We start from the raw sequence: 13,858 nt of genomic DNA on the forward strand, positions 1-13,858 counted from the left end.
TGTTGAGGAACAGATGCTGGAGAGCAAAGTATGCTTGCTGCACAGTGACTGGGAGACCATCTGCCTTCCCTAAACTCAGTAGCCTTCAAGTGCAAGCAATTTCTGAGGCTGCGACCTGGTCAGCAGACCTGCTCAGCAGACCTGCTGTGCTGAGCAAAAAGAAAAACTCAGTTTTCTTGTAGCCCATCTTACAGCTGGCTTGGACACTTTCAAAGGAATATTCCTTTGACAAAGACTGATTCCTACATACTGATTCCTGTGGCTCCCAAAAGCTTAAAAGGTTCCAAAATATTCTGTGCTCCTTGATGTGATGTCCTGGGTATATAGCCCATAGAACCTTTGCTGCATCACTGCCATGGAAGCATACGTGATATCTCTTCTGTTTCCACACCGGGCAGTGCAATATGAACAAATTGGCTGCCTCCCTCTCAAATTACAGAGTTTTTTATATGCTCTCTGTGTCATTGTCCTGTGTGAAGCGAGATAAAAATTGTGGGCAGAACCCTGTGCCCCGTAGTACAGTATTGGAGTTAAAATGAACAACTAAGTGTGAGTCAATCACCTGCTATGAAGGTGATTACTTGGCCAACAATGATCTTTGTACTTTAGCATATACCAACAAATGAATACACCAAGGTAAGTATGATCAAAGAGAAAATCCCTTTTGAATGAACATAGCATTGTTGCAGGCAGTACAAGAGTGATCATCACTGAAGGCTTCAGATTGTCTGAGTTAAGACACTGTTGCAGAAGAAGGGACACAGCAGTGAGAGAGGTTCTCACACCCAGATACTAGCCCTAGAAATGGGGGGAGTGATGCCTAAAGTCCTCCAGCAGCTTTACAATCCCATCAGATGAATATTCAGAAGGTAATTGATGGGTGGCTAATAGAAAGTTAAGGCTGGATTATTTTTGGCAAGTGAAACATGTTGTAGCAAAGCAAAATGACTCCCCCCAGTATCCCAGTTTATGCAACAATCTGGCAAATATAACACCTTACTTCAGCCATTTCACACTCTGCTTAGCACCAGTTGCTCTGGGCACCTAAAGTTTAGGGCTAGGACATCAGCCTTAGGACATCTTCCAGGTGCCTCATCCTCTGTAAACTGGATGGGAGTCAGGTGTTTGTGGCAGGGAGAGGTTGGACTCCTGAGAGGGCTAGGCATTTGAGAAGGGTCAGGTCACTTCTCAAGGGAGAGGTGGAGAAACTAGGCAGTGGGGAAAGGGGTGGTGGAAATGGGGGATTGGGGGGCCATGGCCCCAACCCTTTTTTTCCCATCCTATTACTGGCCATAAGGGTGAGCAATGGGGGAGGGGGCAGAGAGGAACAAGCAGGGTAAGGGGCACTGTGGGGGCAGAGGCCACGGTTTGGGCATTGGTTTCCCCCCCCCACACACACACACACACTTGTAGGGAGCTTCTGCTGCTCCTGGGTGGATGTTAATGAACGCGCTAGTGAGAATTGCAGGAGTGTTTTGCATTGGTGACTGGGGCTGTGGCTACATTACAGAGCTTACCGCAGCACCTATGCAGCTGCAGTGCTGCTAGTGCAGGGGCTCTAAGCTGATGGGAGAGCTCTCTCCCACTACCACTCCTCACAGGGGCTGGAGTAACTATGTCAAGGGATAGGGTAGAGGGCAGGACACCCGAGTGGGTAGTGGTTAAAGGTTCAGCAGTTTGGAGATGGGCAGCTCACTTGCTGGGAGAGTTGCAGGGAGAGTCTGGCATTTGTCAGTTGGCAGGTGATATCCTGACTAACTTACACTGCACTACAGACAAGTTGATTTTGCCTGAAAGTTCTAGCCATCCTGCCTTCAGGACCTGTGGAAGAGCTCTGTGTAGCTCAAAAGCTGTCTCTCAACAGAAGTTGGTCCAATAAAAACTATTACCTCACCCACCTTGTCTCTAATCTCCTGGGACCGACATGGCTACAACTACAACACGTACTACACACATTTTACCGGGAACAGAACTGGACAGTTAAGTAATCTGATAGTCTTATTGAAAGCCTTTTCTAAGTAAAGGGGGATTTTCTCATCAACTGGATACAGATCAAGAGTACAAAAATAATTATTTTATCCCTCCGGCAATGGCTTTGTGCTTTATCCTCCATAACCCACGGTCTGAGAATTCAGTATTGATTCAATATCAGCAGCCACACTTGTGGTGAAATAATTCCTTTTCACTGGAGTATAGTCCCCTATGCCTTCGTCTACACTACAGAATTACTTCAATTTAACAACATCACGCAGGGGTGTAAATAATCCACAACTCTGAGTGCTGTAGTTCAGTGATTTTTCAAACTGCGGGTTGCGACCCAGTACTGGGTCACAGAATGTAAGGCACTGGGTCACGGTGGCTCTGGTCAGTACCACTGACCAGGCCATTAAAAGTCCCATCGGCAGTGCTGCCCGGCTAAGGCAGGCTAGTCCTTACCTTTTCTGACACTGCGCTGTGCCCTGGAAGCAGCAGGTCCAGCTCCTAGGTGTGTGTGTGGGGGGGGGGGGGGGGGGCGCGGCGGCACGGGGCTCTGCATGCTGCCCCTGCCCCAAGCACTGGCTCCACACTCCCATTGGCCGGGAACCGGGAACCGGCCAATGGGATCTGCGGGGGACAGTGTCTGCGGGTGAGAGCTGTGCAGAGCCGCTTGCGTGCCTCTGCCTAGGAGCTGGCCCTGCTGCTGGTTGTTTCTGGGGCGCAGAGCAGTCTGCGGTGCCAGGACAGGCAGGAAGCCTGCCTCTGCACCCCCACTGCACTGCTGACTGGGAGCCACCCAAGGTAAGCCTGCACCCCAATCTGCTGCCCCAGCCCTGAGCCCCCCCAAAACCTGGAGCCCCCTCCTTCACCCCAAATCCCTCATCCCCAGCCCCAGACCAGAACTTGCACCCCCAGCCCAGAATCCCGACCCCCTCCTGCATCCCTACCCCAGCTCAGAGCCCCCTCCCATGCCCTGAACCCCTCATTCCCACCCCACAACCCTCATCCCTGCACCCCAACCCTCTTTCCCAGCCCTGAGCCTCTCCCACACCCCAAACCCCCTCATCCCCAGCTCCGTTGGGTCACGGGCATCAACAATTTTCTTCAACTGGGTTGCCAGAATTTTTTTTTTTTTTTGAAAACCACTGCAGTTACACCAACCTAGGCGCCAGTGTAGACATCACTCTGTTGGCAGGAGAGCTTCTCCCACTGACATAGCTACTGCCTCTTGCAGAGATGGAGTAACTAAAGGCTATGTCTACACTACACAGCTTTTAGCAACATGTCTGTGTCGCTACAGCCATGCCATTAAAAGTCGCACAGTGTATCCACTGTTTGTCGGCTCTCCTGCTGACAAAAAATGTCCACCCCAATGAGCGGCGTTTGCATTGTCGGCTGGAGAGTGCTGTTCACGCTAGCGCTTGTTGTCATCAAAACTTTATCTTTCAGGGGGTTTTGTTTTTTGTTTTTTTAACACCCGTGAAAGACAAACCTTTTGTCATTCAATTGCCAGTGTAGACATAGCTTAAGAATAGGATCAAAAGGTTTTCTTGTTAATGCTTTACTATTTTAATTGGTCCTTCTAGTCACTTTAGAGATGTGACTGAGTGCAAGGGCCAGTGTTTACAGGTGACTTTGGCCATGTTAGTCTTAATTTATCTCTGACTCAACCTTGATAATTACTGACCTGAGGTAAAGAACAAGGTAGCTGTTGGGCCTATTAAAAAGGCTAGTGTACTGGAGATTCCTAAAGAACTTGAGGTCTCCTTGGAAACAATGAAGGTTGGGCTTTTGAAGTCAAGAGGCCCTTTTGTAGGGAGGAGAAGGGAAACTCTGCAGGAGTCACTAGTCAACTTCAGTCCTTTTCCCTTCAAAATAGGTCAACTGTCTTTTTGCCACAATACCTCACATCCAGCATAATGAAAACCTCAGATGAGCTATCCCACTTCCAGATGCTTCTGGAAGCAGCCAAAGTGCAGCACTCACAAGACTTCCAGTACATCCTCTTCTGGTCCTAACTGGAATCTACCTTTTCGTTCCGCAAAATGAAATACCTCTATGAAAGAATACCTCCAACCTCAAAGGTCACACTTGAATGGATTTGAGAGCAGAGTGAGTAATTGCTACATGAATTAACTCCCGTCGTAATTGTGCTCGTTGTGTGTATTTAGCATAAATATTCAGCCAATAGAGGTCATCTAATCTTTCCACTATAAATTAGGATCAAATTTGAGGGAAGAGGTGGGGATATTTGCTGGGTTTGGAAGTTGCCTCAGTCCCATCTTCCTACTGGCACCTCTAAAGCACCTGGTGCAGTCCGTCATAGTGACTGGAGATGGCTAAAAAAGCCATTGGCTCATCTTCTAAGCAGGTGTTGCTACCTTAGGTTGCAGGATTCTTTTTCTTCCTGGGCTCTTTGAGGAGTGCTTTGGTGAAGAGGCAAGAATTTCACTGGGCAATTAAGGCACCACATGTGGGACTTTTTTATTTGTTTCAGAGCTTGACTTTGAGGATGGCAGATGGCTCCTCTGCCAGATCAGGCTGGCAGCTTATCTTCAAAATGTGGGGGGGCAAATGCTACATCCGCCCCCCTACACAAGCAATAGGAAGGAGGTGGTTCCTGGATCCACTAAAAATCTCAAAGTTCTTGCTTGATTGCATATGTAGGAAGTAAAGAGAAACCGAGATAGCCCAGCTCAAATGAAATCTGGACTGGGGCCAGATTAGGTATTCCCTAGCAATCAGGCTAAAAAGCTACATGGCTCAATATTTAAAGAGTTGATGACAAATCATGGTGAATGAACATGACATGCAGTGTAAGCAAAATAGTCTCCAACCTGCATCCCCTTCTCCTTTTTGCTCTTGGGACTTGCTCTATAAACAGTAACCTGGGGCTTGGGAGTCTGTTGCTTATTCCTCCAAGTCATAGAATTTTTGGTGAGATCTAGTTGCCAAGAGTGGATAAAGATGGGATATATTTAGTATTGATTTAGTACTGCTTCATGGAGCAGCTGGTACGGGAACCCACAAGGGGAGAGGCAACTCTAGATTTAGTCCTGAGTGGAGCGCAGGAGCTGGTCCAAGAGGTAACTATAGCAGGACCGCTTGGAAATAGTGACCATAATACAATAGCATTCAACATCCCTGTGGTGAGAAGAACATCTCAACAGCCCAACACTGTGGCATTTAATTTCAAAAGGGGGAACTATGCAAAAATGAGGGGGTTAGTTAAACAGAAGTTAAAAAAGTACAGTGACTAAAGTGAAGTCCCTGCAAGCTGCATGGGCGCTTTTTAAAGACACCATAATAGAGGCCCAATTTCAATGTATACCCCAAATTAAGAAACACAGTAAAAAAACTAAAAAAGAGCCGTGGCTTAACAACCATGTAAAAGAAGCAGTGAGAGATAAAAAGACTTCCTTTAAAAAGTGGAAGTCAAATCCTAGTGAGGCAAATAGAAAGGAGCATAAACACTGCCAAATTAAGTGCAAGAATGTAATAAGAAAAGCCAAAGAGGAGTTTGAAGAATGGCTAGCCAAAAACTCAAAAGGTAATAACAAAATGTTTTTAAGTACATCAAAAGCAGGAAGCCTGCTAAACAACCAGTGGGGCCCCTTGATGATCGAGATACAAAAGGAGCACTTAAAGACGATAAAGTCATTGCGGAGAAACTAAATGGATTCTTTGCTTCAGTCTTCACGGCTGAGGATGTTAGGGAGATTCCCAAACCTGAGCTGGCTTTTGTAGGTGACAAATCTGAGGAACCGTCACGGATTGAAGTGTCACGAGAGGAGGTTTTGGAATTAATTGATAAACTTAACATTAACAAGTCACCGGGACCAGATGGCATTCACCCAAGAGTTCTGAAAGAACTCGAATGTGAAGTTGCGGAACTGTTAACTAAGGTTTGTAACCTGTCCTTTAAATCGGCTTCTGTACCCAATGACTGGAAGTTAGCTAATGTAAAGCCAATATTTAAAAAGGGCTCTAGAGGTGATCCCGGCAATTACAGACCGGTAAGTCTAATGTCTGTACCAGGCAAATTAGTCGAAACAATAGTTAAGAATAAAATTGTCCAACACATAGAAAAACAAACTGTTGAGCAATAGTCAACATGGTTTCTGTAAAGGGAAATCGTGTCTTACTAATCTATTAGAATTCTTTGAATGGGTCAACAAACATGTGGACAAGGGGATCCAGTGGACATAGTGTACTTAGATTTCCAGAAAGCCTTTGACAAGGTCCCTCACCAAAGGCTCTTATGTAAATTAAGCTGCCATGGGATAAAAGGGAAGGTCTTTTCATGGATTGAGAACTGGTTAAAAGACAGGGAACAAAGGGTAGGAATTAATGGTAAATTCTCAGAATGGAGAGGGGTAACTAGTGGTGTTCCCCAAGGGTCAGTCCTCGGACTGATCCTATTCAACTTATTCATAAATGATCTGGAGAAAGGGGTAAACAGTGAGGTGGCAAAGTTTGCAGATGATACTAAACTGCTAAAGATAGTTAAGACCAAAGCAGACTGTGAAGAACTTCAAAAAGATCTCACAAAACTAAGTGGCAAATGAAATTTAATGTGGATAAATGTAAAGTAATGCACATGGAAAAAAATAACCCCAACTATACATACAATATGATGGGGGCTAATTTAGCTACAACAAATCAGGAAAAAGATCTTGGAGTCATCGTGGATAGTTCTCTGAAAATGACCACGCAGTGTGCAGAGGAGGTCAAAAAAGCAAACAGGATGTTAGGAATCATTAAAAAGGGGATAGAGAATAAGACTGAGAATATATTATTGCCCTTATATAAATCGATGGTACGCCCTCATCTCGACTACTGCGTACAGATGTGGTCTCCTCATCTCAAAAAAGATATACTGGCCCTAGAAAAGGTTCAGAAAAGGGCAACTAAAATGATTAAGGGTTTGGAACGGGTCCCATATGAGGAGAAATTAAAGAGGCTAGGACTCTTCAGCTTGGAAAAGAGGAGACTAAGGGGGGATATGATAGAGGTATATAAAATCATGAGTGATGTGGAAAAAGTGGATAAGGAAAAGTTATTTACTTGTTCCCATAATACAAGAACTAGGGGTCATCAAATGAAATTAATAGGCAGCAGGTTTAAAACAAATAAAAGGATGTTCTTCTTCACGCAGCGCACAGTCAACTTGTGGAACTCCTTACCTGAGGAGGTTGTGAAGGCTAGGACTATAACAGAGTTTAAAAGAGAACTGGATAAATTCATGGTGGTTAAGTTCATTAATGGCTATTAGCCAGGACGGGTAAGGAATGGTGTCCCTAGCCTCTGTCTGTCAGAGGGTGGAGATAGATGGCAGGAGAGAGATCACTTGATCATTGCCTGCTAGGTCCACTCCCTCTAGGGCACCTGGCATTGGCCACTGTCGGTAGACCGGATACTGGGCTAGATGGACCTTTGGTCTGACCCGGTATGGCCTTTCTTATGTTCTTGCGAAACTCCCTGTTAGCAGCCCCTGTTCGCAAAAGAATTCACAATAAATGTCAAGGGACAGAATTTTTCCTCCTTGCCACTAAAAGCAGAGTTTGACAAACTGATATGTATCAATTTGGAGAATATGCAGACTCTTCACACACAAACCCTCCCGCGCCCCCCCCCCCCCCCCAATATAGCCTGGTATCTCCCAACAGTTTTTTGGTTCTGGCAAAAATCATACCACACTCTAAGATGAATGGATTTTTATGTTAGCAGAGAGAGTCATGTTTCCCTATATGGGAAGTTGAATTTACTAAAATCTCCACATTGAGGACCTTATTTACATGAATTTTACAGTTCTTTATAGAAACCATACAGTCTTAATTTGATTAATTCTTCTTTAGCTTCAACTGCTTCAGTGGCCATGCATGCACTTAGTGTTTAATGAACTGCAACCAATTAAAGATTGCACTTAGTGATATGGCCACCATACAGAATCTCCAATTAAACAGGAGCATCCTTGTATGCGGTGTTGTAGCAGTGTCAGCTCCAGGATATTCGAGAGACTAGGTGAGTGATGTAATAGCTTTCATTGGCTCAGCTTCTGTTGGTAAAAGGCCATTCTGGTTTACACTTGTGTAACTGAAGGCCATTGAAAGATTGGAGTCAGGATATGAAGTACTTCTAGGAATTACCACACCCACCCCTACCCTGGAAATCTATATTCCCATAAAATGATGCCCATTGTTGTATCACTCAAAATCTGAACTTGTTTTTTAGCCTGGCGCCAGGAAAGGGATATGAATAGCATGGATTCTCTACAGGCCTAATTATATTTCAAGTCTCAAAGTCTGTTCTAAACAGTGTAGGCTTTGAGGAAATGGTCCCTAAACTCCAGCACTCTTTTAATACCTTAGCTGTGCTAGGACACCTCTTCAGAACACTCTAGTACACAATGGCATAGTCCTATGTTGCAAAGTGTAAAACTCAATTTAGTGAAAATATTAATTGCTTGATCGTCAACTGGTGCCAATGGAGTTATGCCAAGCTACACCAGCTGAGAAGCTGTCCATAATAGTCAAGCTGGCACTGTTCACTTGGCTTCAGAACACTTTGACACATGCAGACCTGCTCATATGCAAGAGTAGTCCAGCGTGAAACTCCCAGAGCACAAGACAATGCTGGGGAGACAGCGAGTTTTAGGCCTTGAGACTGCACCCCTTTCTGAATCTGATTGTTGGTTAATTCCCACTGGCACTGACACATAGCAACTTCTGTATGTTAGGTGTAGCTGGGTGAATGGCTGACCACTTCAGTCAACTTGATTACACAGTATCAATTCAAGGGTATATTAACCAAGAGCAGCAGAAATTTTGAAAAAATAGTAAAACTTCAGAAATCAGAAGGGATTTCCCACTCTTCAGCCAGAACCACTTGAGGAGTGACCAAATAAATAGGAGAGCTGTTCACACGGCTGTCACAGCCGTTTACTGTAATGACTAGCGTGAGTGTTAACTGTTTCTAATCCTACCTGTGCTACTGTGGGTCCTGGATCATCCAAAAGCCATTCGCTAAGTGGCATGGCTTGATTCTGCCCCAAGTTGCACAAGTGCAACCCAAGGGCAGAACTTGTCCTGCAGAATCATTAATACTGGTGCTGAGGCTTTAAGACTCATGATTTGCAAACCCTTGGCAATACATATGTTGGGTTCTTTTTAGTTGCCTTCTAGATTTTGAGCCTGTAGGGCTCACAGTGTCATGCTCTTCTCCCAGCCAGGCAGCCTAGAAACTCTTGCTAAACAAAAACTCAGATTCCTGCAATCACATGACTACAGGAGCTGTCATGAACTGAATGTCATGAACCTGCGCATTGGCAACACTGCAGAAGTGAGGTTGACCTAGTTCAACTGGAGGCCTAAAAACCGTTCTAGGGCTCTAACTGGTCCCTTGATTACTTGTGGATCTGGAAGTTAGGGAGGGGTCTGTCTCTAGTTTCTTGAGGCTAGAACCACACTTCAAGTGACCACCATAATGTGTCCCATGACTTAGTTTCTCTTTAGAATGGCATAAGCCTCCTGCAAAAACAGGTAGCAGCTCTGCTCATAGGGGACCATGCTTAATTTTGGCCTCAGTCTTTCACTTGTTCATGAGGCCAGGCCTACTAAAACTCCAGACGATACTACAAGAAACTTGGCTGTTTTTCAGGCTTCACTGAACCAAGTTTTTGCTGGTTCAACCTCTCAGCTAGCTTGGTGTTGAGGCTCTGATACAACTGCAAACTCCACCTGTACCCTCATAACAGTCCCAGAAATCTTACCTATAACTTGATTAGGGGCTGAAGAGTGAACTGACTTGCAAGCCACTTCCCTTATCCCCTGTCACCAGGGATGCTGGTGCCCCTGCTTTTCCTGAGATCATCAGAAGACACTGGGGAGGGCCATATAGAAAGATTTCATTTTTAAAGGCGTTCTTGGAGTCTTCTGACAGGGTGGCTGCCCTTCCAATTAGTATGTAGCATAGTGTAGCTGTGATGGTCCCAGGATAGTAGAGACACAAGGTGGATGAGGTAATATCTTTTTATTGGCTCAACTTCTGTTGGTGAGAGAGACCAGCTTAAATTAGTCCAATAAAAGAGATTACCTCACGTGCCTTGTCTCTCTTCCAATTAATAGACCGCTTCTGGGGTGGTCAGGCTGCCTTGTCCTCATGCTGTCCAGGAAACTGTCCTACCCTATTTCAGCTGCCAACGGAATGATCCATGGGATGTGACACACAGAGAATTTAAGCAAGCCATCGAACCAGAAGCATGAGGCACTTTATGCCCTGGAGTGCTTTCAACCACTGGCTGTTGAACAGTTCTGTTTCACGTCTGATCCCCAAAAAGGTGGAATGGTGTCCATGAAGACCATTCCTGATAGGTAGCAACATCAAAAATTAAGACAATAGGTAATTTGCAGGCCACCTGCTAGCACCTTTTCTAGGAGGCTTCAAAGGTAAAGGGCTTCCCCAAAACTTGGCTTCATACATAATCTGCAGGTTTTGACAGAGGTTTTCATGGCTCATATCACCAAGAAATGTGACTGCTTCACGAGAATTAATGAATGTCTTCACATCATCCCCACTTTACAGAGATTGGGGATAGGAGGAGAACTGAGCCCTAGAAGGGTTACACGACTTTTACACAGAGGAGCTTGGAATTGAACTAACATCTCCTGAGTTCCAGTCAGTTCTTTGACCACAGGACTATCCTTGCATGTACTTGAAACCCCTTAATATTTGCTTGAGTCTCAAAGGCTGCAAACCAAAACTTCTGAGTACAGTTTGAGGAAACTTACTGAATCAAAGCCAATGGATTTCTCTGCTAACACTAACAACCTTTAAATGTGCCTAAGAAGAGTAAGAGCTCAGAAGTGGCTTGGTAGCTGCATAGGCAGGGCCTAAGGCATGTTTATCAAACAGCTTTGCTTTTCTGCAAGGCTGGGTTAACAGGACAGCAGCCCATTGGCTCATAGAGGATATATTCACAATGCTTCAAAGCATTTGTGTTCTATGGAAAGTTGCAGAGACTACAAATTGCAGATTCTGCAATCTTTTATTTGCTCTGGTAAAATAACTGGGGCAGACTATGCCAGCTACAATAGTCCTTAGCACAGCTTTGGCTAAATCCTAGAACAACAACCTAACAGGAATTTTAGAAATGCTAAATCTAATTATGCATGCTAAGTTGCTATTGCAAGGAAAAATCAAACCTCGCGCTTCAGAGTATAAATTGATGGCCTGTTGCGGTAGAGAAGAAATCCACCCTGTTTTCTCCTAGTCATATCATGGCACAAGAGGTAAGATGCATTATGGATTTTCCCCTACTTTCTTCAGAAGCATCTAGTACTAACCTCTGCCAGAAGCAGGATACCAGACTAGATGGAATAGTACTCTGGTCCAGTGTGTGGCAATTCCCCAGATGGCTTCCCCATCAGACTGCATAGTGTACGGTACATGGGCTGTCAGCAGTGCTCTTCAGCCATCATTTCTGAGCTCTGTCAGCTTTTTGTAGGGATAATTTATCTGGATTTTGCTTCCTCGTTGATAGTTGCTAATGTTTCCTGGGTATAGCTGCCAGACTTTTCTGTATAGAAGCTGGTTACGTTCTGGTGATTGGTATTTTCCAAGAAAGAGGCACAGTCCAGTTTCTTGTCTGCAAGAGTAAGCAATTCTAAGAATGTTCCCTTGTGCTGTTTGCATCCTTAGTCCACAAAGTAGATCTGGCTTTTCCTGTAACATATTAATTACTTAAACCAGGTGTTTTTCTACAGTAAGTTTCCAACTTTGGACACTTGTTCTCTTGCTACTTTATTCAGAAAATAGGCAAAGGGAAGTAGGCTCTGTTAGATAACGAGGCTTCCAGAAACTTTAAATATGAAAATCTGTTTGCAACTTCTGGGCTTTTGCAAGGTACATCCCGACACTCAGTGTCCCTATTTTCCTAAACAGCAACTTGAAATCTTAAATTATGATTGGAACTGGTATATTTAATCCACAGCTTGCCTCTTCAGCATGCTGTAGTTAAAATCCAGTGCTTCTGGAGGGTGGCCCTATTCTTCCCAGCACCCCAGTCCTCTCCTCATGGCAATCTTTCCTCTAGTTTTGAGGTGGGCTGGATACCATTGGCCAGATGGATTGCTCAAGACCATTGCACACTGCTCCTTCCCTTCAAGTGTTGCCTCTGCAGCTCCCAGTCTCTGCCAGTCTGGGAACAGACAGCAAGACTGACACACCTACATAACTTTATTGAAGTGAGAGACATGGCAGGATGTACTAATTCTTATTGGTTTTCTGCCATTAGTCCATATTTATTAACCTAGTAAGCACAAAGTAATATAACCCTGTAAAGGCATAGCACAAAAGCACTGCCTGTAATAGCCTAACTTTTCCCCCTGTGCACGTGCTCCTGCAAAAAAGCAATCGGGCACAGTCAGCAAAAAAAATTTCACTAGCTTAGTAGTTAGAGTAATAGAACCTTCCCCACTGCCCTCCATCAGCTGGAAAGCTGAAGAGGTAGATTGCAGAATTACCTCCCCATCACCAGCTAGGAAGCTCTTCAGTGGGAGGAAAGGGAACAGGGTGAGAATTCTCCCCATTCCTGCAGCCATAGGGGGCTGCAGTGGCACCACAGATTGTAGACAATCAATAACTGGAGGCTGTTATGAAAGATGGAGACATTTGGTGTCAAGGGACAGGGCTCTGCTAAGAATCCAGAACTTTCCCTGAGCACTGCCCCTGAGTGGTACCCTCCCTCAGATCTCCATCTTCAGTTTGTCTCTGGTTAGTAAGATTAGCCCTCTGGATACTGAGTGGCTAAAATGTCCAAGCTAGCGCTGAGAAGGGGAGAGAGATGGGATACATTAGAAGTACTCTGTGTGAGGACTTCAGTGAGAGAGAACACAATAGAGAGAAGGAAGGGATGCTAACATGACAGGGAAAAGAGACTGTCTTACAGGAAAGAAAGCGGAATAAAAGCAGGAAGCAAAAGTGGTAACAAGTGAGAACTGTAGTAAGAAGGGCTATTTGAATACATTGGATGAGTACCAGTGCTGTTTGCCTTTTATGCACTAAATATTATTAAAACAGCTTCTCAAATGCAGCTCAGTAAATACTTAAGCTAGAAAAATGCTAGTGAATTTCATATGTGCAACAAATATATCCTTCTGTCGAGTTCTTCAAGCCTAGTATTAAGCAAACTTTTAAGACTGAACATTCTCTGGGCCAGGGAAGAGCTGTTTTAGACAAGTCACTGGGACTGGAGGATACACACCCAAGAGTTCTGAAGGAACTCCAGAATGAAGTGGCTGAGGTGCTAGTAATGTGCAAACTCGTTAAAATCTGTCCTGTTGGAGGAATAGAAAGCAGCAAATATTGTACAGCTGTAAGTGCTTGGGTGAACAGGTAATTAGGTGAGAAAAATCCCTCAATGAACTCAATAATCAGGGGGTAAGAGGTGGAGTATTGATCAATTGGCTAAACCCGGAGTGGATGTGGCGAGTTATTAGCCTTTTGCCATCTCATAAAGACTTGTACTACATTAAATACGGGCCTACTACTGATGTGGAAAATGGGATGCATGGAGGATAGAAGGGCCAAAACTAAACTAGGTTAATGGGTAGCATGATTACTTGGCAATTCATCTGTTACCTTCACTGATAGGCATAACCTGAACTACTCATAATGAGTTCTAATTAGCTTCTGGTAGGGAAGGAGATGCTTTCATTGAGTTGCCTACTCTTTGTATAGTAGGGGTCAAAAAAAGCCAACCTCTGTTTCAGGAGGCAAAGAGTGAGATTATACAGCTTTCATCTGCCACTGTCCACTATGGATTCTGATTGCTGTATCTCCACAACTATGGTAGTTCAGAGACTAAGGCTATGACTATACT

The 13,858-nt window shown here is 44.6% G+C and overlaps 1 protein-coding gene across 2 annotated transcripts in view; it reads left to right on the forward strand.

The window, feature by feature from the left end:
- Nucleotides 1–13,858, forward strand: part of AKR1D1 (aldo-keto reductase family 1 member D1) — a 45,931-nt gene that overhangs the window by 981 nt on the left and 31,092 nt on the right. The gene's annotated exons all lie outside the window — the stretch shown is intronic.

Source organism: Emys orbicularis, chromosome 1 (assembly GCF_028017835.1).
Source record: "Emys orbicularis isolate rEmyOrb1 chromosome 1, rEmyOrb1.hap1, whole genome shotgun sequence".
NCBI lineage: Eukaryota > Metazoa > Chordata > Testudines > Emydidae > Emys > Emys orbicularis.